General features: G+C 42.0%; 1 non-coding gene across 1 annotated transcript; it reads right to left on the reverse strand.

Moving 5' to 3' along the window:
- Positions 1–404: 404 nt before the first annotated feature.
- Trnas-gga lies at positions 405–488 on the reverse strand. Its single transcript is given in 2 exon segments — positions 405–439; positions 449–488. It is a non-coding gene; the product is annotated as a tRNA-Ser (tRNA).
- Between the last annotated feature and the right edge of the window lie 24,070 nt (positions 489–24,558).

A 24,558-nucleotide genomic window follows, 5' to 3' on the forward strand; every position in this document is an offset into this window, starting at 1 on the left:
ACGAGCAAGTTCAAACTCAGTATGGTGTTGACAATGGCGTCTTTGTCGCCTTAAAGTCATTGTTGACTAACATCTACTCACCACGTCCAATCTCAAAAGTAATTAACCCTCACGACCTTTACAGCATGTATTTGAAGCAAACGTGATTTGTATTCTCAGAGTGGTGCTGCTAGCGCCATTCTTACGAAACTGGAAAGAAATTTGAACAGACATCATTTTTCAGATGAAGAAGCCTTTAGGGGCTCAGTATTAGCTTGCTGTGTATGGGTTTGGCGACCCTGGCGTTCCTGAAAAAATGGTTCAAATGGCTCTGAGCACTATGGGACTTAACTTCTGAGGTCATCAGTCCCCTAGAACTTAGAACTACTTAAACCTAACTAACCTAAAGACATCACACACATCCATGCCCGAGGCAGGATTCGAACCTGCGACCGCAGCGGTCTCGCGGTTCCAGACTGTAGCGCCTAGAACCGCTCGGCCACTCAGGCCGGCGGCGTTCCTGAACTGGAGACTAGTAAGCGCCACGAGTCCTCTGTCACCGTAAGTTCTGGGCATGCTGCAGGGACTACTGTGCGGCGAGGCGGCGGAACTTCGTGTGTCACAGGGAATGGGGATCTTGGCTTGACCGGCCGGATCTAGAGGATGGTAAAATACTCTGTAAAAAAAACCTTCAGTCTCATGTCGTACTGTGCACTGATGAGATACATGGCTGTTGAGGTGGAAGAGTCGTTATCAGGCAACCTCTGGGGAACCTGTCACATCTCAGTTGTAAAAGGCTTACCTAGGCACGTGGGGCTCTGTCTAAGTGGAATAGCTGCTCGTAGGACCTGGATGTAACCTTCGAAAGTTTCTCTTCCCCCTACCAGTGGAAAGAGTTGGCCGCAGTCTAAAAAGAGGGCTAGGTTAGCAAGTCCTCTTGACTCCGTCAGTGGTATCAGAATTCATCGTGTTTGTCAGAGTGTCTACATAATAGTTAAAAGAAAAGAAGTCAGTTTCGATGAAGTTTCACCATTCCACGCACAAAAAGATTTAGAGGGCATTGATGGAACCTTAAAATCTGTCAAGCGCTTGAGAAATGGGACTCTGTTGCTCGATACGTCTTGTTCCCAACAAGTGAAGAACCTTCCGAAAGCTCAGTGACTCGCTGAGTATGCTATTGAAACTGAACCACGCAACACCTTCAACTGCAGCAAAGGTTTTGTGACTTGCAGCAATCTGGTTGACGTTCCCCAAGAAGAAATGAAAGCTGAGTGGTCCCTGGAAAAATTGTTGACGTGCAAAACATTATGAAAATTGGTGTATGACGATCATGTCAAATCAGACTCTTTTGTAATTACATTTAACAGCATCAAACTTCCAGAGCATGTAAAGGCAGGTTTCCTTCTTCTAAATATACAACCTTATTTCCTGAATCCAATGTACTGTTTTAAATGCCAGCCCTTTGGGAACACTACACCTGATTGTAAGAGAGAAGCCAGTTGTAGCAAATATGGCAAAGCCACCCAGAATGAAGTCGGTTGTTCCTCTCCTCGGATGTGTCAAAACTGCTCTTGGGATCACCCCGTCTGGAGCAGAGATTGCAGTGTCTTCCTTGAAGAACGGAATATCCAGGAGAAAAAAACGACAATGCCCATCCCATAAGTTGAAGCCAATAATATATACAAGACCATGCAGCCGCCAACGTTCGCTGCCTCCTTTGCTTCTGTTCTCAAACGGGCAGTCCAGAAAACCAATGCCGCTACACAAATGGCGGCTGCTATTGTTAGCGCTATCACCTGCGTTTGTCAGCCTTCAGAAGGTGTGTAGGTAAGACCCTAGAGCGAATGGCTAAACGTTGTCTGGTCTCTTTTTAGAGAGTAGGCAACTCCTTAGCCGCACTCAGTGTGAATTCCAGTGATTTTGGTCCACTGTATACAATCTGACCCTGCTAGGGGCGGCTATTCAGCAGGCTCTCCTACGTAAACATCGCTTCCTCGGTCTATTCATTTACGTCAGTAAAGCATACGCTACTACTTGGCGGAACAGTAATCTCGCCCAGCTCCATCAACGGGACTTTCGTGGCCCCCTCCCAATCCTCAGACGGACTTTCGTGTTTCAGCGTTTTTTTAATGTTTCAGCGTTTTTTTAAGTTCCCGAGTTGGCGAAAGGCTGTATTACGTCTACTGCAAAGGATTCCCTTACAGTGCTCCTTATTTGCGGACGATTTTGCTATTCTCTGTTCCTCTTCCAATGTTTGCAACAGCGACTCGTCAGTTGCGAGTAACTCTGCGGAGGTTAGAGGAGTGGCTGCAAAACGGGTTTTCAGTTTTCTGCAAAGAAGCGTGTGTGTGTTCATTTTAATCGTTCTCCTCGTACTTTTAATTTATGTGACTTGCATATGAGGGATGCCATTCCACATTTTAATGACTCAGTGAGATTTCTGGGTCTCATTTCTGCTCGAGACTGTCATGGTCAACACACCTGAAAAATCTAAAGTCAGAACCCAGAAGGCATTGAATATCTTAAAGTGCGTTAGCCACAGGTCTTAGGGAGGAGACAGTGCGCGGCTGCTCCAGTTTTATAGGGCTTTCGTGTGTTCGCTGCTAGGCTATGGATGCACAGTGTACGAGTCAGCGAGGTCTTCCTACATAAAGGTTATTGACGCTATCCATCATGAAGGGATTAGGTTGCCCATGGGTGCTTGCAGGGTCAGCCACATACACAGTCTCTGTGCTGAGGCTGAGAAAGAGTTACTCGCCATATGGCGGCAGCTCCTCATGGTGCGTCAGGCATGTAAGATCCTCGCTGCTCCAACTACACCTGCCTACCATACTGCTGTTGTTTAGCCTCTGGAACGCCTTTTCTCCAATCAACCTCGAGCAACAAGGTCGTCCGGGATCCGTGTACGATATGTGCTAGATTCACTTAGTATGGATCATGTACAACCCCAAATCCAAGGGTTTAATTAACGGCCTGCCATCACGGTGACTGCAGGCTCAGAGTAATTTTAGATTTAATGCAGCACAGGAGAGATTGCACTCCTGCATATGTATTTAATACATTATTTTATGTCATTTAAGCTGAGCATCGCGTCTGTACTGCTGTTTTTACAGATGGGTCGAAACAGGGGGTCCCCGTTGGTTGCTCTGTTGTTTTCCCTGATTGTGTCTTCAAGGTCCGACAGCCTAGCAACTTTACTGTCTTATACGAGGAATTACAGGGCGGTCAATGGAGCATATGAAATGTGCTTCATGTGGTAAATTCCCTGTCTGTTCTGATTCTCTGAGTGCCCAACACTCTACCAAACGGTTGTACCCAGCAGATAAAGCAGACCAGAATATCCAGGACACCCTCCTCCAACTACGACGGCTGGGGAAGGGAATGTCTTTCTGCTAGGTAACAGGGCACATGAGTATTGCGAGGAACGAATGGACAGATGTAACAGCCAGGGAGGCGTGTCGTGATCCTCAGCTATTTCAGTGTGCCAATTCCATGCGTGCTATCTCCTAGCTGTTGAGGTACAGAGTCATCCGTCAATGGGAAGACGTCTAGCAAAGCCCATTACGCAGCCGTGACGTACCTCCTTGTAGCCACGAAGACGGGATGAGGTCATTCTTACTCGTCTTCGCATATGACACAGTTTTCTGACGGATGGCTTCTTGTCCCGGCACGACGACCCTCCAATCTGTGGTACTTGTGGCGTACAGATCACTGTGAGCCACATTCTACTGGACTGTGTTTTATTTTCGGACCAGAAGGTAGCGGCATGTTTGCTGGCAGAGTTTTCCTTTATTTTAGGTGACACTGAAATGAATGTCGTTAGAGTTTTAAAGTTTTGTGATTTGTCCAACTTGTTTCTGCAAATTTTTGGGAGATGTTTTTAATGTGTTGACAGGGTGACTGGCTCACACATGTTTTTTGTAATTGGTCAGCCAGTCACACTCCCTGTGCCTTTGCTTTAGCTCTTCCGTGGTTTTACTTCTGTTTTAATCCCATGTATAGCACATCTCACCGTTTTCCGTTGTATTGAGGCCAGTGAGACAGTGTGTGGATCAAAGCGAGTCACTCGCTTGTGGAATGGCTGCATAAGTGTAATTTTATAGGTTTCCTCCACACTGTGCGACAAAAATTTTAATTATTCTATTCACATTCATTTCTTTTAATATGTGTAAGTGTGCTGATAATCTCGGCGTTGAGCGCGAGGAAGCTGCAAAGACACACACACACACACACACACACACACACACACACATAGACGTAGAAGCATACCTACCAACTTTCGTTTGTGTCGCACAACTCCTTCTTGGTGTTGCGATTTTTTTCTTTTTTTGATTCAGTGTATGAACTATTAAACATTACAATAGTGACGAAAACTGGTTTAGCCAATACAGATTATGTATTCGAGCACTGGCTGGTAACCTTTGTAGTCAAATTTAGTGAGCTCGTGGATGCCTTACGCCATTAACATAGCAAGTGTGAACTTCTGACCTCGTTCGCCATCGTTCTGTACTCCGAGCTTGTGCTTTGTATGTAATAATATCGTTGTCAACAGATCGCTTAAACATAAACGTATATCATTTTTTTACTACATGTCGCAACATTTACAGGCTCTATTAGTGGCATGTGTGGCTTTCACACAATACCAGATTTTCTTAATGAAAGGTCATGTCCAGTTCCGTATTCTAATCATTTTTATATTGTAATAGACCATTTTTGGGGTACAAAGCTCATTTCACTCATATGAATCCTTCTTGGTCTAGGAAGTTTCACAACATTTATTGTCATACTCTTCGTTGTCCAGAGGATTATGAAATTACAATAAAGAAACCTTCTGGGTATAAATCAGTGCACGAGAAGAAGTAGGAAAAGATACGGCTGAGTTCGGCAAGAGCATCACGTCAGCGAGTCACGACCGAGTCTGTGAAAGCAGAAGTTTCTAAAATAAAGAAACTGTGATTCCGAAGGCAAATCTCCTTGCGAAATATTCTTGAGAACACCGAGAAAGTTTACCACCGAACATAAAGTTAGCTGTCGAAAGTACGTGTCGCAGAAGGTAATCGATCCGAAAGTTGTGAATCTGAGTCAGCATAGACACTGAATCCAACTCTGGAAAATTTATGAGGTCTAAAATATTTGAACAGAGCGTGTAGTTAGTACGAGTTCTGTCTATGAGAATGAAATAATTATTAAATAGAAATTCACTGAAGAGTCTTAAGATAAAAGTAGATTCAGCCGACTACATAATTCCCATCATTCGAAATAGTTAGGAAATCTTTCTTCTACTGCATCCGCAATCATTTAGACGGCAGTGGCTAAAAATTTACGATATTACTTATCCATTTTCGATCCATGAAGAGCAATGAAACACAGAAAAGTATTTAATGTGCTTAGACGGTCATTATCACGTGTTTTTGCACAGTCACATGAGAAATTATTAGGACTTAATCCACCTATAACCAATTATACTGCTGAAACATTTACCGAAACTGATGGATGTGTCTGTTTACCACTTTCGGTGAGCTCCTGCTATCCAGTACCTTCCATCATTTAATCTAACCTTTGTACAGTGCCATATGTTCTCTGAAAGTGAACTCATTATCTTCGTCTAGACGTATATTACGTTCGCAGCTCGTGGTCTTGCGGTAGCGTTCTCGCTTCCTGCGTATGGGGTCCCAAGTTCGATTCTCGGCGGGGTCGAGGATTTTTTCCCCCCTCGAGATAACTGGGTGTTGTGTCGTCTTCATCATCATTATTCATACTTATTACGGTAGGAGGAAGGCAATGGCAAACCACCTCCGCTAGGACCTTGCTAGTACGGCGGTACCGGTCCCCTGCATCGTCCCCTACGCTCCTCGGAGTATGGGACTCATCATCATCAAACGCACATTGTGCAGTGATAATTTTCTACATGTAAAGCTGTGAGAATCACATTGTCGCTATTACATTAGTTTAAGTTATATGGGTTAGATAAGAGGCAACTGTAAAATGATTTAATGCCAGACAGGAAATTTTGACTTTCACTGTGTTTCAAGAAGAATAAAGAAAAATCGCAAGTTCTCAGTAAACTATCCATTCTTAGTCGCTGGAAGAGTTTTAGTACAAGTTTTTTGTCACGCTGTTCTAAAGAGGCAGGTAAAGTTCTGGTAATGACCCCAGGCACAGCAAACAGAGTTAAATAGCTAGCAGTCGTTTCGTATGATTAACCGTGCTCATAATTGGCACGCATATACTCTAACGCCCTGTATACCACTGTAATAGACATACGATGTCAAGTGAAGAACGAGAGGAGTAATACAATGATGTATAAACACAATCTGTAGGCTTGATTTCGTGTGTTAAGAGTCAGAAAAACTTTTGATATAATAATGGTGTTAAGATATCGGCAGGGATGACTGATAATGTACCGATAATGTACCCTCTGCCAGGCACTTTACTGTGAATTGCAGAGTAATCACGTAGAGGTAGATGTATATGTGCTGCCGCTGATAACCGTTGAAGGTGGGCAATGAATCTGAAATTGCCCTTACGTGACAAGGAGTTGCGAAGAATTCCACTTATGTTTACCTAGAATGTTTACTCTTTCTCAGAGAGACACTATGTGGTAATGTGTGTGGGAGCGAGTATTAAATTATTTATTGGGTATAGGGCAAATTTTTCAGGGGAGGTTATTCATTACATGTTGTCAGAAGTTGGGCTTCGCAGCCATCTGCTTGTACATGTGCCACTGACGAAGGAAGTGGTGTATGGGTTTAACATCACATTGACGACTAGGTTATTAAAGATGGAGCTCAAATTCGAATTGGAGGACGGTGAGGGAAGGAAATCGGCCGAGTCCTTTTGAACACAGCCATATCGGTATTTGTTTTAAGCGATTTAACCACTGACCTCTCTAGTGGACAATGATGGAGTGGTACGGAAGTACCGTGATTAGGTGATAAAATAACGACAATGACTACCCTGGTCGAATGAAATATAGTTCTCTTAAATCATGTCGGTGACAGCAAGGGACCACAAAATGTTAGAAGTGCAAGGCCCGTGTTACCATACGGAAAAAGAGCGCGGCAGTGCTGATAGTGGCCTGTCAGTGAACATTGGATACTAGGACACACGGCTCAAAAATCCGTATTTTTAGTTCTAAATACGCGAGTTCGATGACAGTTCAAAAATGGCTCTGAGCGCTATGGGGCTTAACTTCTAAGGTCATCAGTCCCCTAGAACTTAGAACTACTTAAACCTAACCAACCTAAGGACATCACACACATCCATGCCCGAGTCAGGATTCGAACCTGCGACCTAGCGGTCGTACGGTTCCAGACTGAAGCGTCTAGAACCGCACGGGCCACCCTGGCCGGCTCGATGACAGTATTTTTCTTTTATACTTCAAGGGTTGGTCTCGTAGTCTAGCAGTAGAATGCAGTGCCTAGAAACCAAAAGATTTTTGTGACCTTGCAGAGTATTATAGTCGAGAAATCTCAGTCAAAACTAAGGTTAAATTCTCGTACCTTGGTTTCAATCATGTAAAATTTTGTAAATATCGTCTTTTGACTATAAAATTATTTATTTGTAAATCTCAATACTGAAATATCGACAGTGCAGCCATTAACAAGTGGAAATAATTGCGCCTTAGCGCATGTCAAAGTTTAAAAATTATCTGATACTCTAACGTAGAAAATTATTACGAGTTCTGCTCTTGCACTGAAAGCGTTAGCTTGCCGCTGAGCCGGGAGGAGAACAGATTTAGGGTCACACGCTGGCACAGCTGACGTGGTCGGGCAAGCTTTGTATTTGCTTAACACGTTATACATACGCTCTATGAATCTGAAGAAGTGCTGTTAAATATTAATCGATCCTTTTCATACTTAGTGTACCAAATTCTATCGATAACACAACCATGTTGTTAAAATTTCAAATCAATAACTTCAATACTTTCGGAGATATAAATTTTTACCTAAAACACATAATAACAGTGGCATTGTAAAACCGAGTTGGGGCTGTAATTTATTCACCTACAGTATCAACTGTAACTCCAGCAAGAGGATAGGTTCATATAATCTAATTTTCTGGAATTTTCTTTATTTTCATTACCATAGATTTCTAATGTAATCAAAAGTACTTTGGAAAATTATTATTTTATTGTGTTTTGGTTGTGACAGTGTTTTGGAGAGACAGAGAGTGAATTGAGGGCATAAGTAAAGTGAGAATGTGATATTTTATTAAAACTTTGCAAATGTATGTGTGAGAAAGTTGTTGTGCAATAGGAGAATGTGTGACGTATGTCCGAGTGAGTTTGATTTTGTAAAAGGCAGCCAAAAGGGGTGTGGAGTATTAAATTTATTAGTAATTTATTCTGTGGAAACGATTTGTGTTTTGTTTTCATTATATTTTATTTATTTTCGGAATTACGAGATTTCTAGTCTAAATTATTTGTGATAATATGATTGACTGACACTGAAAATACCGCGAGTATAGAAGTGCTCGAGATGATCTGAATGGTTGCTTAACATACTAGCCAACAGAAATTCAGCGTTTCCCGAGTGTCTGAGCAGGGCTATGTGTCTCAGATCTATGAGTAGAGATGATCGCTCGGAAGCTGTCTTCCGGTAGACACCTATGTTAAACCGTGCTGATCAAATTTGTACCAGAATGAAGAAATTGGCGCGTTTCAGCGGTTCTCGTGTCGTTGAAGAAGAACGACTACAGTATTGAGTATTTTGTGAAAGTTTCAGCCTTGTGAGTGGTTTATTTTATGAGATATCTGCTTGTGAACCTTTCATGTCGTACATAAACTCCGCGTGGCGTGTTTCGTGCTGATTACGAGACATTATGGCGACGAGCACTTCTTTAGAAGAAGCCTACTGGACGACTGAATGCATTATCTCGCAAGTAGTCGTGGCTCATTAGCTGTTTAGGACGTTCAAAATTTCTTCTGGCTGCTTTTGGGTACGAACTTGTTAAAGAGACAGTCAGCCACATTCCATAAATAATGTCGGTATATTAAATACGGACTTGATAACTATTTTCCTTGTTTTAAAGGAAATTTCAAACTTTTTTTTAAAAAAAAAGGAGTCATGCAAGAATCTCGAACACTCGATAGTTTAACTAACTTTCAGCTGCTCCCCATGGACTGGAGCTATATGGTCTTTGCGTGGAAGGTATTTAGTCGAATTTTTGTCGACCCTGATTTTGTCTGCTATACCAGCATCTAACATCACAGAGTGAAGGGCAGACAACCTGAAGCCTACCCAGGCAGGTGGACTGATTGTTGTGAAGAATAGTGAGAGACCAACCCTCCCCGCCACAATATGAAATGTCACAGAAGGTTGCGTCATTTCATTCTGCTCCTGATTACGACTTATGGCGTATTTTGCACACTTTGAGTTGCATTTTCAATGTGTTGTTTGTACTCTGCTTTATTTTTGCATGCATCTATAATATTGCCTGAACTAAATGATTCCATACTTGTTTTTGGTTCAAATGGCTCTGAGCACTATGGGACTCAACTGCTGTGGTCATTAGTCCCATAGAACTTAGAACTACTTAAACCTAACTAACCTAAGGACATCACACACATCCATGCCCGAGGCAGGATTCGAACCTGCGATCGTAGCAGTCGCACGGTTCCTGACTGTGCGCCTAGAACCGCGAGACCACCGCGGCCGGCTACTTGTTTTTGTTTCATATAAAACAGAAGCTGATTTCGTCGCATATTGTTTTGTGGACTCTGTTCCTGCGTATGAAGCAGTGTATGAACTGCTCGATTTAAATGCGTTGTAAATATATTGTTCGTATTCTGCTTTATTTTAGTTCGCATCCGTTTTTCGTACTTTCTCGCATATGATGGAAACAGGTTTGGTACACAACTTTATTACATCTTGTCATGGAATGAGAATGCATTTGTGCTTTGAATGATGCTACTTCTTACCATAGAGTATGCCATGCAGTATTAGTGACCAAGGCATCCTTACCTGCAGATGCTAAAAAGGCAACAGTAGTTACGTAATTGTGTTCACACGTCATTAACAGATACTCCAAACAATAAGTTTTAGCAGAAATAGATTTACTACAATTATCCTCCCACTACAATGAAAATTTAAAAGCAAATAACACACACACACACACACACACACACACACACACACACACACACACACACACACACACACACGATTTCGTCATTGGACCTACTAGTGAATTCTATACAACCAAAGTTTACTACATGCAGCAGCATTAAGTATAGTGGAAGTACGTTCACACTGTACCACACAATCCTATGTTGAAATATGCACTTAGATACAGGATATTTTTGCTGCAGAATAATACTTTGCACAATAACTACGTACGCCCTCACTACTACTACATAGCATACTCAGTGGCAAGGAGCAGAACAATTCAGAGCTGAAATACACACTCTTTCCATGACAAGATGTAATAACATTGAATACCAATCCCGTCAAAAGTTGCTAACATGGAGTTCTCCACTAAACGCGAGAAAGAACTAAAAACGGATGAGGATTGAACTAAATTAGAATACGTACAATATACTTACAAAGTATTTAAATCGAGCAAATATTTTTTTCACTAATAGATAGACTGATACAGTAGGAAGGTGTATGTATATAATTTATTACCGCTAGTGATGAGTGTGTATTGTATGTATTGTCATCTGTTGCAAATGTGATTGGGTTCGAAGTGACATCTCTTCGCAACCATGGGAGTTGGTGCGCTACAGAGCAGGTAGAATCTGGCAAGAATGGCAGCAAACAGCCGCCGAAAATCCAGAGAAAAGTGAAGCTTGACCGAAATCTACGTCGGGTCTGGTAGTCTATCAGTAAATTGCGAGAATGAAACACAAAAATTTGCCGCTCTGAATCACGGTCAGTGCACGCAGTTTTCAAGCGACACGAAATTATTCTTACCAGAATCTATACATATCTTCTTCTATTCACAGTATGAGCTAAAGTACACGACCGTATTTGCCGTTTGTGCCTGAAGGCTAATCCCGTAACTACTGTGGGTATTTTGATACGATATTCACAAACAGATAAAGTCCCAAGGAAAGTTTGTGTATATCGTTTACAAATAATTCGTGCAAATAGCCTGAACCATGACGAATTACAGTCGCCTGCCGCGTCTTTCCGCCTGTATGTGAAAGCTAATTTAAGAAATTGCAGTAGGGACTTTGATACGGTTTTTACTAATAAATAGACTGATTCAGAGCGAATTTTGTGTACATAATTTATTGCTGCTGCTCTAAGTAAGTTGTACGGTCGCAGATAATTAGTGTTATACGTGTGAAGCGGGGAAAGTCAATAGCAGTCTACAAATGTAGTGAGAAATACAAAAAATACTGAACACGCGTCGAAAACGAAATAAGCGAAACGTGTATGGTAACGAAACAAAATGCCTTTTACATAGTCGCGGAGACGAAAATTATATATTAAGACGATACAATCAATTTTGTGACTGTGGTATATCATAAGATACCTAAAATCATGGAAGATTGGTTTTGGCGTAATTGATAGTCTGTATGAACTTAAAATATCAGTGTACTCCTTTATCAATGACCTCAGCATGATTCCAACGTTACAAAAACTTTTTCTGGCTATACTGTCTCCCACCATAAGTCGCAACATCCTCCCTGGCTAGCCCAATCCATAAATATGTCACAACATTTCCACTATAAAAACGCATGGGAGAGCACACATGCATGCACACACACACAAACACACACACACACACACACACACACACACACACACACACACACACCAACATCATCGTGACGAAGTAAGGGAAGTATATAAATGGAGCAGAGACGCATGGGAAATCAAATCAGAAGTGGGTGACACTGAGTTGTAAGTTAGAGCCACTCACTGAACTTGGCATTCTCGCTTTGAAAAACAGGATAGGCGGTGATCTGTGACAGATCAAACGACAAAGTTCAGCGATCGTGTAGGCATCGTCAGTCACGATCTTAGTGGGCACAGGATCATCGAGTTGGAGCGTGGAACAATAAAAATGGGCCATCTGATCAAATGAATGACGGGTATTGTTACACCTGGCCGAAGGTCGTGTCCCAATAAGCCATTGTCCAGGGGAACGGCTGTTCGAAACACACACCGCACCACCAACGCGAGCCAGCGGGGCCAGTATATTATTAGGGACAATCACCAGGACTTCGATGGGACCTGCTGTAGAAATCGGAGACACCATGACAGCTCTGGACTGCTTGAACGTCAGAGTGAACTCAGCTTGATATCTGGAGCACCACATTCGCCAGAGCGGAACTCGATGTAACACGTTTGGGACACTATTGGACACCAGGCACCGCGTCCACAGACCAACGGCCTGTAATTTACAGGAATTGTGAGGTCTGTGCACAGAAATCTGCTGCCAAATGTCTCCTGAAACCTACAAATGGCTTATTGATTGCATGCCACGCAGAGTCACTGCTGTATTGGTTTCCCGAAGTGGACCAATACGTCACCACGTAGGTAGCTATAATGGTTAGCTCACCAGTGTATAACCCACTGAAATGTTACAAATGGTGATACTTCATTCATCTAAAAGATTTTGAACCATCTATCTCTTAAATTAAACTTCATTAGTTGAAACGGTGTGTGTTTTAATTCCAGTGACTAGAAAATCGAGACAAATTTAAATTAATAATAAATTTGTGGTAAGTTCCTATGGGACCAAATTGCTGAGATCATCGGTGTCTAGGCTTACGCACTGCTCAATCTATCTTAAACTAACTTACGCTAAGGGGAACACGCACACCCATGCCCGAAGGAAGACTTGAACCTCTGACAGAACCGCGCGTACTGTCGCAAGGCGCCCAGACCTCGTGGCTACCCTATGCTGTAGACAAATTTGCAAAATATTTGGCACTATTAGCCTTCTTACCACTACGACATTCCACCCTCTCTGGCCTCAATGCATTTAGTGATTCGGTTCGGAAGTATGAGAAAAATCCGTTGTGTCCACTACCAAGGCGCTGGTCCTTGATATCCTGTATACTGGCGCTCGGATGGAGTTGACGTCAGAACTGGATCCACACATGTTGTATTGTGGACATATCTGGGGATCTTGTGAGAGTACCTGAACATCTTGCAGGCAGTTCTTGGAGACACGTACCATGCGTGAGCGAGCATTGTTCAGTTGAAAAATGGCTCCATGATACTGTGACATGAGAGGTAACACATGACGATGCAGGTTATCTGTGAAGAACCGCTGCGTCGTTAGAGTTCACTCAATAACTGCTAGCCTTGACCTGAAGTCATACCCAATGGCTCCACACATCATGATTCTAGGAGTAACACCGTCGTCCCTCTCCAAAACATTGAAAGAATGGGACAAGTGGGGCTGGAGTTTCCTTGTCCGGCTGCTGCCAGTCTCTGACCAACGATATGAGATGACACAGAAAGTGGCAGGGAGTCCTTGTTCTCAGATGGCAGGCGCAAATGTGAAAGGTCGTAATGTGTTTGGAGCACAATACAGACATCCTTCTTTGTGGTGGTCAGACGTGGTCGACCGGAGCCATGACAAGTGTGCCTGCCCTAACATCCCCATGCAGTCCAACATCGGGAGGCTGCCACAACCAACCGCTCACAAATCGGGATACTGCACAAGTCGACCACCTGGCCATATCGAGGCCCTTGTCAGACTCTGTAAAATGCTGATAACGCTGTCTCATACCAGTACATTGCACCTCCGTGTCCTTCAGTGATCACACAACTTCTGACGCTGTTCACGCCCCATATGTATCCTACGAGGGCTAGCAAATAGCAATGACAGTAAACGCGAACAACACTAATGTACTCTAGTAGCTGTTCTGTCACAAGGAGTGTAAACTCCAATCAGTTACATACCCGCCGATAGTGTATACATGTACGAAGTTACATTGACATATGACCATATCCCCTGGATGCTTCAGTTTATTTTGTCAGGCAGTGACTCGATTAGATTCATTGGACGTATTAGTGTCATTAAATGCATTTGTTGCAACGCATTTCACTCTTATAGATATTCTCCATGTACATATTACGGTTAGTCCTTTTTGAAACTTTCGATGAGGTAATATGAGTGCTTCAGTGCAGTAAGTCTTAGCTTTTATATGACGGTGGAACTGTGTGGGAATTGTTATAAAGTCCTAGTCATCACTATGAAATAAAAAGACAGACTTACGGAAGCATTTTTGTGTTTGTTTTTAGATAAATGCCTGAATTCCCCGCTAAAAAAGTCAGTCAGATTAACTTGACGCAGCTGCATCATTTATACTGCTGCCTGAAACCAATTACTGCTCGATACTCTACTATATCAACGGACTGCACCAGGTTGTTCTCGTTCCTCTAGTGCAGCCGCCCTCAAAGTGGTGGGTGTGGCCCCCTGAGGGGTGGGAGGTGCGGGGGGAGGGGGTAGAGAGTAATAGACGGGGGCGCCTGCTTTCAACTATTTATATTTCATACTATGTAAGAAAAAGACTTTCGGTGAACTAATATTGCTAGCACCAGTTTCTCATTTCGATAAACCATCTTCGGAAGCTTCCCAATCGTTAATTTGCTGTATTACTTCACAAGAATTGATCAGTTGATCGTGTCAGTACGAACGCTGAGATAAGTCGAGAGTGATATTTGATCACAGAGCCGCTGCCACCGTTCACCAAGGGTGAGCTACTTACCAAATATTTAAAAATCACTAACGACAATTAGCCCTTCAGTCCGGAACCACGCGACTGCTACGGTCGCAAGTTCGAATCCTGCCTCGGGCATTGATGTGTGTGGTGTCCTTAGGTTAGTTAGGTTTAAGTAGTTCTAAGTTCTAGGGGACTGATGACCTCAGAAGTTAAGTCCCATAGTGCTCAGAGCCATCTGAACCATTTGTACATACTAAGTCGATTAGCTGACGTTAGGCTTTACTGGCATTCTTTTGAAGAATGAGATGCGACCACACTTTGTTCTTTGCTTGGAGATTCTAGCCAACGATAGTCTGAAGCCTACAAAATTAAAGAGATATGTGCAGCCGAACATTCAGGCTATGTAAATGAACCTATAGAATTTCTTAAGCGTCATGAGCAACAAATAAAAGGAAATGTCATACTCCTCAAAAAGGATGTATCAGTTTCTAAGACGCCCCCAAAAGAATCCCTAGAGGTATCCTACTCAGTCGCAAAAATTAAATCACCCACATTATCATTTTATCTCTGTTGGATCTTGTGAACTCCGCAGCCGTTAATTATAGTTGGTGAATTATGCAACCAGCCACAAATACTTATTAAATGTTTTATTTTAGTGCCATAACCGGTTTTGAGCTACCATGTCCGTCTTCAGATGGCTAATATTTTTCGTAACATGGATGATTTGATCCACACTGCACAAAATTCTGTGCCACTTTATCAGTTGTTTCATTAATAAAAATTCGCTAAAGTGTCTGCATTTTTATGTATAACGTATATGATGCAAAATAGTTGTGTTCACTTACTTACATTCCAGTAGACGGTGATCTGTTTTTTTGTGGTCCAAGTGATTTTCTAACTCGATGTATATTTTCTTGAATTCCACCATAGCACACATATCGTAAATAAATCAATGTGGCAAGTTTCATAATATTCTTAAAATGCGTGTTAAGCATCGCGTATGTGTTTTACATTTGATATTTTTATTTACAATTCACAGACTATCATTGATCAAATAACATAAAAAAATTAAAAACCATCCTATCGTCTTTTATTAATAAGTTTTCGCTTAAGGTGCAAACATTATTTGTTATTAACGTGTTGTATGTTGTACAGCCCACACATCATATTGGCTCTGTTTACATTCCTGGTCAATATTTAATGAATGATATCTTTTTGCTTAATGACAATCTTTGCATTGTAAAGAACAACATTAAGTTAATAACACGTGCGATGCAGAAAACGCCTTTTAATATATTATGAAGTGTACCACATTGATTTAATTACAATGTATGTGCTATGGTTGAATTCAAGAACATATACATCGAGCTAGAAAGCCACATGGACCACAACAAAACAGATCGTCGTCTACTGGAACGTATGTAAGTGAACACAACTATTCTGCATCATATATATTTATGTATAAAAATACAAGCACTCTAACGTATTTTTATTAATGAAACAACTGATAAAGCGGCACTAAATACTCAAATATTTTGTCAGTGGAGCAGACGACGTGCTGTTGATAAAAACATTTATGTAACGAAAATATTAGCCACCTGAAGATTGGCATGGTAGCCCGAAACCGGTTATGGCACTAAAATAAAATAATTAAAAATTATTTGTGTTATTTTTTTGTGGCTGGTCGCGTCATTTACCAACCCACAGTGAGAAATTACTTCTTCCCACAGCGGTCAAAATGTGAGAAATAATGCGTGGAGAAAGATTTGGCGAGAGTCTGAAGTCAATACTACTCGCAAATGACACTGTGGCTCGTCGTATTGATGCAACAGCCACCGACATGAAAACTTAATTGCTACCGCGTCTTCCTGGTAGCCCAAAATTCGCCCTGGTCCTTGATGACAGTACTGATATCTGAAATATTTCCCTGCTTCTTGTTTTTGTATGCAACTGTTCTAAAAACGACACCCACGACGACTTCCTATTTTGCAAAGCTCTGGAAGGGAGGACTACAAGCGAAGATATTTTCTTTCTTGTGAATTCGTTTCCTGTTGACAACCATCTGCCACGGAAAAACTGTGCTGGTATATGTCCCTTTTGGGTGGCAGCTTTTACTGGAACTAAAAAGCATTTTATGGCAAGAGTATGTGTTGTTTCTGCTTTAATAAAATTCACACATTGCATGAAACACAGCGAGGCACTGGTTTCTAAAGTAATACAACGGGAAGTCAATAAAGTGCTGAACGATGCCATCGGTGCTGTAAATTCAGCGAAAGCAATAGCTTTAAACAGTAGGCTATCTTCCGTTATTTGAGAGGAGATTGATTCTACAGATGATACGCTTCTATTACATACGGAAGTACGTCGGTTGCCTCGTGATAAAGTGCTTCATCGTGTTATGCAGCTGAAGGATGAACTTGGTCTTTACCTACTGAACAGCAATCCTATACACGTGGTTCTGTTTCCAGAAGAAAAATGGCTTCTAATATTGTGCTACTTGACGGACGTTTTTGAGAAACTGGATGATCTTAGCGTATCACTCCAAAGCCGAAAGTGTAATATTATGTTTCTAAGCGAGAAAGTGCTTGCGTTTAAGAGAACACTTTGACTTTGGAAAACCCAGATGGAGAATGGAAACTACTTGATGTTTTCCTGTCTCAATGTTTTCGTGAAGGAAAATATTTCGTATGCAGGTAAAATTACTCGGATCGGCGTAGAACGATTCGGAGCCCTCAGTCAACAATTCGAGGATACATATCCAGAACCTTCTTCTGAGTATGACTGGATCCATGATCCGTTCTTATACGATTATAACAGACCACTTGTCAACAGCAGAACAGGAGGAGCTAATAGAACTCACAAGTGATAGAACATTTCGATGTCTCTTGGAAATTTTTGGGGCAGTCTCGGAATGAATATCCCAGTTTAGCAAGAAGGGCAGTGGACGTGTTATTGCCCTTCGCATCAACTTACTTGTGTCAGTCAACATTTTCCGCAATGCCATTAATCAAGACGAAACATCGGTCTCGACTTGAGCTGGAAGGGGATCTAAGATCCAACCAAGACTGGCTCTGCTTCCTTCACAGATTCAAGCACACACGTCGCACTAAATGTGAAAATGTCCGAAAATTTCCGAATTTTCAACTATGTGCGCTTTTAATGTTGTTTATTTTCTTTCTTGATTATCATTTTGAACATAACAGTTTCTAAATGGGAATTTAAATGTTAACTTGTTCTATCTCATTTTGGATGTTGTGATCATTTAAACACTGAAACATTCTGAATCAATTAACAGAAATATAGTAGGTGTTAAACTTTAAATAATTATCTAATTTGTGAACAAATTTATAAAAAAATATGCAGTGAAATACATATATTTGCTTCGTTCCAACAATGTCACATAGAGTTTATTTATAAACTAATTGTACGGTAATTGTTAACTTTCATTACATTTGAATACTTCTTCATCTACATCTATACTCTGCAAACCGCCGTGAAGGGCATGGCAGAGGATATGACCCAATGTACCGTTTATTAGGGTTGCTTCCCATTCCATTCACGTATGGAGCGCGGGAAGAATGATTGTTTGAATGCCTCTCTGCGTGCAGCAATTATTCAAATCTTATCCTCATGATCTCTATGTGAGCGATACGTAAAGAGTTGTAGTACATTCCTAGAGTCATCATTTAAAGCTTGCTCTTGAAACTTTGTTATTAGACTTTCTCGGGATAGTTTACGTCTATCTTCAGCTGTCTTTCAGTTCAGTTCCTTCAGTATGTCTGTGACACTGTTCCGCTGAACACACAAACCTGTGACCATTCGCTCTGCTCTTTTCTGTATACGTTCAATATCCTCTGTTAGTCCTATTTCATATGGGTCCCATACACTTGAGCAATATTCTAGAACCGATCGCACGAGTGATTTGTAAGCAATCTCCTTAGTGTACTCCACTTCCCCAGTCTACCACCTACTTTACACATGACTAAGCCTATGTGATCATTCCATGTCCATGTCCCTACAAAGTGTTACACCCAGGTATTTGCACGAGTTGTCCGATTCCAGTAGTGACTCACTGATTTTATACTCATACGATACTACGTTTTTTCGTTTTGTGAAGTATATTATTTTACATTTTTATACATTTAAAGCAAGCTGTCAGCCTTTGCACCACTTTCAAATCTTAACAAGTTCTGACTGAATATTTATTCAGCCTCTTTCAGACAATACTTCATTGTAGATAATTGCATCATATGCAAAAAGTCTGAGGTTACTATTAATATTGTCTCCAAGGTCATTAATATATAACATGGACAGCAAGGGTCCCAACAGACTTCTGTGAGGCACACTTGAAGTTACTTCTACATCTGACGATGACTCTCCATCCAAAAAATCCTCAATCCAGTCACAAATTTCACCTGATAACCCATATGATCATACTTTTGACACTAAGCGTAGACCAGATATGGCTCAAATTCAAAGATACAGTATCGACAGCAATAGATAGATTCATACCGCATAAGTTAATAAGAGACGGGACTGATCCACCATGGTACACAAAACACGCCAGAACATTGTTGCAGAAGCAACGACAAAAGCATGCCGAATTCGGAAGAACGCAAAATCCCCAAGACTGGCTATGTTTCACGGAAGCTCGAAATTTAGTGCGGACGTCAATACGAGATGCTTTTATTAGTTTCCACAATGAAATATTGTCTCAAAATATGGTAAAAAAACCCAAAGAGATTCTGGTCGTATGTAAAGTGTACTAGTGGCAAAAAACAGTCAATACCGTTACTGCGCGATAGCGATGGAAATGTTACCGATGATGGTGCCACAAAATCGGAGTTACCAAATACAGTTTTCCGTAATTAATTCACGAAAGAAGAAGAAGTAAATATTGTAGAATTCGAAACCAGAACAGTTGTTAACATGAGTGAGATAAAAGTAGATATCTTAGGTATTGCGAAACAACTCAAATCTCTTAAGAAAGGCAAGTCTTCCGGTCCAGATGGTATACCTATCAGGTTCCTCTCAGACTATGCAGACACAATAGCGCATTCCTTAGCAATCATATACCACCGCTCACTTGACGATAGGTCTGTTCGTAAAGACTGGAAAGTAGCACAGCTCACACCAATATTCAAGAAAGGAAATAGGAGTAACCCATTGAATTACAGACCCATATCACTGACCTCAGTTTGCAGTAGGATTTTGGAGCATATACTGTACTCGAACATTATGAATCACCTTGAAGAAAATGACTTACTCAAACATAACCAACACGGATTCAGAAAATACCGTTCTTGTGCAACAAAGTTAGCTCTTTATTCCCATGAAGTAATGAATGCTGTCGACAGTGGATCCCATATCGATACGGTGTTCCTGGATTTCCAGAGGGTTTTTGATACCGTTCCTCATAAGCGACTATTAACAAAATTGCGTGGATATGGAGTATCGTCTCATTTGTTTGACTGGATTCTTGATTTCCTCTCAGAGAGGTCACAGTTCGTAGAGATAGACGGTAAATCATCGAATAGAACACAAGTGATATCTGGCGTTCCGCAAGGTAGTGTCATAAGCCCTCTGTTCTTCCTGATTTATATAAATGATCGAGATGATAATCTGAGCAGCCCCCTTAGATTGTTCGCAGATGACGCCGTAATTTACCGTCCAGTAAAATCATCAGACGATCAATTCCAATTACAAAATGATCTAGAGAGAATTTCTGTATGGTGCGAAAAGTGGCAATTAGCACTAAAAAAGGTCATCCACATGGGTACTAAAAGAAATCCGATAAATTTTGGGTATACGATAAATCACACAAAACTAAGGGCTGTCATTTCGACTAAATACCTAGGAATTACAATCACGAGCAACTTAAATTGGAAAGACCACATAGATAACATTGTGAGGAAGGCGAAACAAAGACTGCGCTTTGTTGGCAGAACACTTAGAAGATGCGCCAAACCCACTAAAGAGACAGCCCACATTACACTTGTCCGTCCTCTGCTGGAATATTGCTGCGCTGTGTGGGATCCTTAACAGGTATGATTGAGGGAGGACAGCGAAAAAGTGCAAAGAACGGCAGCTCATTTCGTGTTATAGCGAAATAGGGGTGAGAGTGTCACTAATATGATACGCGAGTTGGGGTGGCAGTCACTGAAACAATGGCGTTTTTCTTTGCGGCGAGATCTATTTACGAAATTTCAGTCACCAACTTTCTCTTCCGAATGCGTAAATATTTTGTTGACACCCACCTACGTAGGGAGAAATGATCATCATAATAAAATTAGAGAAATCAGAGCTCGAACGGAAAGATTTAGGTGTTCCTTTTTCCCTCGCGCCATTCCAGTGTGTGTAAGTAGGTTGTTTAGGTTTTTGTATTGGTAATGCCACGTAGCGCTCTGTATGAAAATCACTGGCTGTGCTGTGTGCAGTCTGTAGCTGGGTGGCATTGTTGAAATAGTCGCTATTTTTAGTGTTGGGGAGTTGGATGTGAACAGCGCGTAGCGTTGCGCAGTTGGAGGTGAGCCACCAGCAGTGGTGGATGTGGGGAGAGAGATGGCGGAGTTTTGAGAGCGGACGATCTGGACGTGTGTCCATCAATGACAGTAAATTTGTAAGACTGGATGTCTTGAACTGATATATATATTATGACTTTTGAACATTATTAAGGTAAATACATGGTTTGTTCTTTATCAAAATCTTTCATTTGCCAACTATGCCTATCAGTAGTTAGTGCCTTCAGTAGTTATAATCTTTTATTCAGCTGGCAGTATTGGCGCACGCTGTATTGCAGTAGTTTGAGTAACGAAGATTTTTGTGAGGTAAGTGATTGGCTCTGAGCACTATGGGACTTCACATCTGAGGTCATCAGTCCCTAGAACTTGGAACTACTTAAACCTAACCAACCTAAGGACATCACACACATCCATGCCCGAGGCAGGATTCGAACTTGCGACCGTAGCGGTCGCGCGTTTCCAGACTGAAGCGCCTAGAACCGCTCGACCACACTGGCCGGCGGTAAGTGATTCATGAAAGGTATAGGTTATTGTTAGTCAGGGCCATTCTCTTGTAGGGATTTTTGAAAGTCAGATTGCGTTGCGCTAAAAATATTGTGTGTCAGTTTAGTGATGCTCAGAATAAGTAAAGAGAGAAATGTCTGAGTACCTTCAGTTTTGCTCAGCTGTTTGAAAATCAAATAACGTAAGGGGTTTATCAGCACAGCAATTCATAAACTTTTCTAAGGGGACGTTTCAAGTGGAATGGTAGAGAAGTAGTACGAAAATGGTTCGATGAACCCTCTGCCAGGCACTTAAGTGTGAATTGCAGAGTAACCATGTATTTGTAGATGTAGATGTAGAAGGGTAGGTATGGTAAGGTGTCAAATTCGTTTTGGATATCAAGAAATACTGCATTTACTTGACTGCCTTGATCCAAAGCTTTCAGTATGTCATGTGAGAAAAGTAGAAGTTGGGTTTCACATGATCAGTGTTGTCGGAACCCATGCTGGTTGGCACTGAGGAAGTCATTCTGATCAAGCTACCCCATTATACAAATGTATGATAATTTTTAAAGATGAAACTTCCTGGCAGATTAAAACTGTGTGCCGGACCGAGACTCGGACTCGGGACCTTTGCCTTTCGCGGGCAAGTGCTCTGCCAACTGAGCTACCCAAGCACGACTCACGCCCCGTCCTCACAGCTTTACTTCTGCCAGTACCTCGCCTCCTACCTTCCAAACTTTACAGAAGCTCTCCTGCGAACCTTGCAGAACTAGCACTTCTGAAAGAAAGGATATTGAGGAGACATGGCTTAGACACAGCCTAGGGGATGTTTCCAGAATGAGATTTTCACTCTGCAGCGGAGTGTGCGCTGATATGAAATTTCCTGGCAGATTAAAACTGTGTGCCGGACCGAGACTCGAACTCGGGACCTTTGCCTTTCGCGGGCAAGTGCTCTATCAACTGAGCTACCCAAGCAAGACTCACGCCCCGTCCTCACAGCTGTACTTCTCCCAGTACTTTACAGAAGCTCTCCTGCGAACCTAGGCAAAGGTCCCGAGTTCGAGTCTCGGTCCGGCACACAGTTTTAATCTGCCAGGAATTTTCGTATCAGCGCACACTCTGCTGCAGAATGAAAATCTCATTCTGGAAACATCTCCCAGGCTGTGGCTAAGCCATGTCTCCGCAATATCCTTTCTTTCAGGAGTGCTAGTTCTGCAAGGTTCGCAGGAGAGCTTCTGTAAAGTTTGGAAGGTAAGAGACGAGGTACTGGCAGAAGTAAAGCTGTGAGTACGGGGCGTGAGTCGTGCTTGGGTAGCTCAGTTGGTAGAGCACTTGCCCGCGGAAGGCAAAGGACCTGAGTTCGAGTCTCGGTCCGGCACACAGTTTTAATCTGCCAGGAAGTTTCATATCAGCGCACACTCTGCTGCAGAGCGAAAATCTCATTCTGGATTTTTAAAGATGTTCAACTCTGATATAATCTAAGGACACTTATTTTTATTATTATTACTATTATTGTTATTGTTGTAACTAATAATTGCAATAATTAGACAGAAGAAAATAGAATTCGTTGGACATTTTTGTATCAAATGTGAGAAATGTCGCAGAAGGGAAGAAAAACAGGGGGAGAGGGAAAATAAATTGTGTTTCAGAACGGGAGTTCGACGGAAAAAGTTGAAAACGCTGCTGTAGTGGCATACTTCGGTACTGTAGCGCCTGCATTTCAACGAGTAGCAGAGAGCAGACATTCATCTACAAGCAAACAAAAAATAACTTAAGTAAATTTATATTTTTGGTGTGGTAGTTACAACTTTTTTGACTACTCGTAATACACACACACACACACACACACACACCGAAAGAGATCAAATTCAAGAATGTGTTCGGTATGCATGTCACCACAGGTTCGGTGATGGAAATGCTTTACATTCATTGCATCGAAATCGACAGGGGGATCGCGAAAATAGCTTCGAAAGTCAAATTTGTATGCGGAGGCGTCGTCTGTGAGGACGTGGCCGGGCGTCGGCTTTAAGGCGCGGTCGCTCAAGGCAATCTGTCCCGTAATTAGCGAGTGCGACCGGCGCGGCGTGGCACCCGGGTATCGGGTATTGGCCGCCGCCACTGCCACCGACCCCAACCGCCGGTTCCCGCGAGCGTGCCGCACCTCTCTTCAGTCAACCTTCACTCGCCGAGACGGCGCTTCCTTTCCCTTTTTTGCCATCCGTCATTTTCGGTTGACCGGAGTCTCACAGCTTGTTCTGTGGCCCGAGTATCATTTGTTACTGCGCTTCTCAGAAAGGAAGGCACAGGCTGCAGCAGCTCATCTTTTACCTCAGCCGAGGAAGTTCTTTCTCCTAGCCTGTAAGACAGGTAGCCTGCAGAATATACTCCCACTTGAAGCTGAGATGTCTGTTTTTTTTGTGGAACGTAGATTCCTTTACAGATTCTAGTATGATTCAGGAATGCAACTGCTAAGACGTAGCCCACGAAACTTGAACGAATAGCAAAACTTTTATCGTATACGATTACCTGCAGTGACATGTGTACAGCTATTGCTCTTTGCTGTGCGAAACCGATTTCTCTTTTCTTATTTGTGCGTATTCGTGAGTTTCCGATACTAATAGTATTTGAAAGGTCCTTCATTCCTTACTCGTTATAGGAGGGCTTAAAGTCTTCGATTTTTTATGTGAAAAGTCTCAAAGCTTTTTCAAATAAAATGAACGTTATTAACATTTTACACCTTTATTCTTCATGTCTACATTAACGGAAAAATTCAACACCGAAAAATAATTAATGTAGAGCAAAATAATTTTGAGAATACATTTGCCTAGGTAACAATTTTATGTGATTAACATTGCGAGATCACAGGTTAAGTAAGACATTGCAGATATGAAATGCTGGTACATTGATAACCATTGCGCCGGCCGCGGTGGCCGTGCGG

Source organism: Schistocerca americana, chromosome X (genome assembly GCF_021461395.2).
Source record: "Schistocerca americana isolate TAMUIC-IGC-003095 chromosome X, iqSchAmer2.1, whole genome shotgun sequence".
NCBI classification, from domain to species: domain Eukaryota; kingdom Metazoa; phylum Arthropoda; class Insecta; order Orthoptera; family Acrididae; genus Schistocerca; species Schistocerca americana.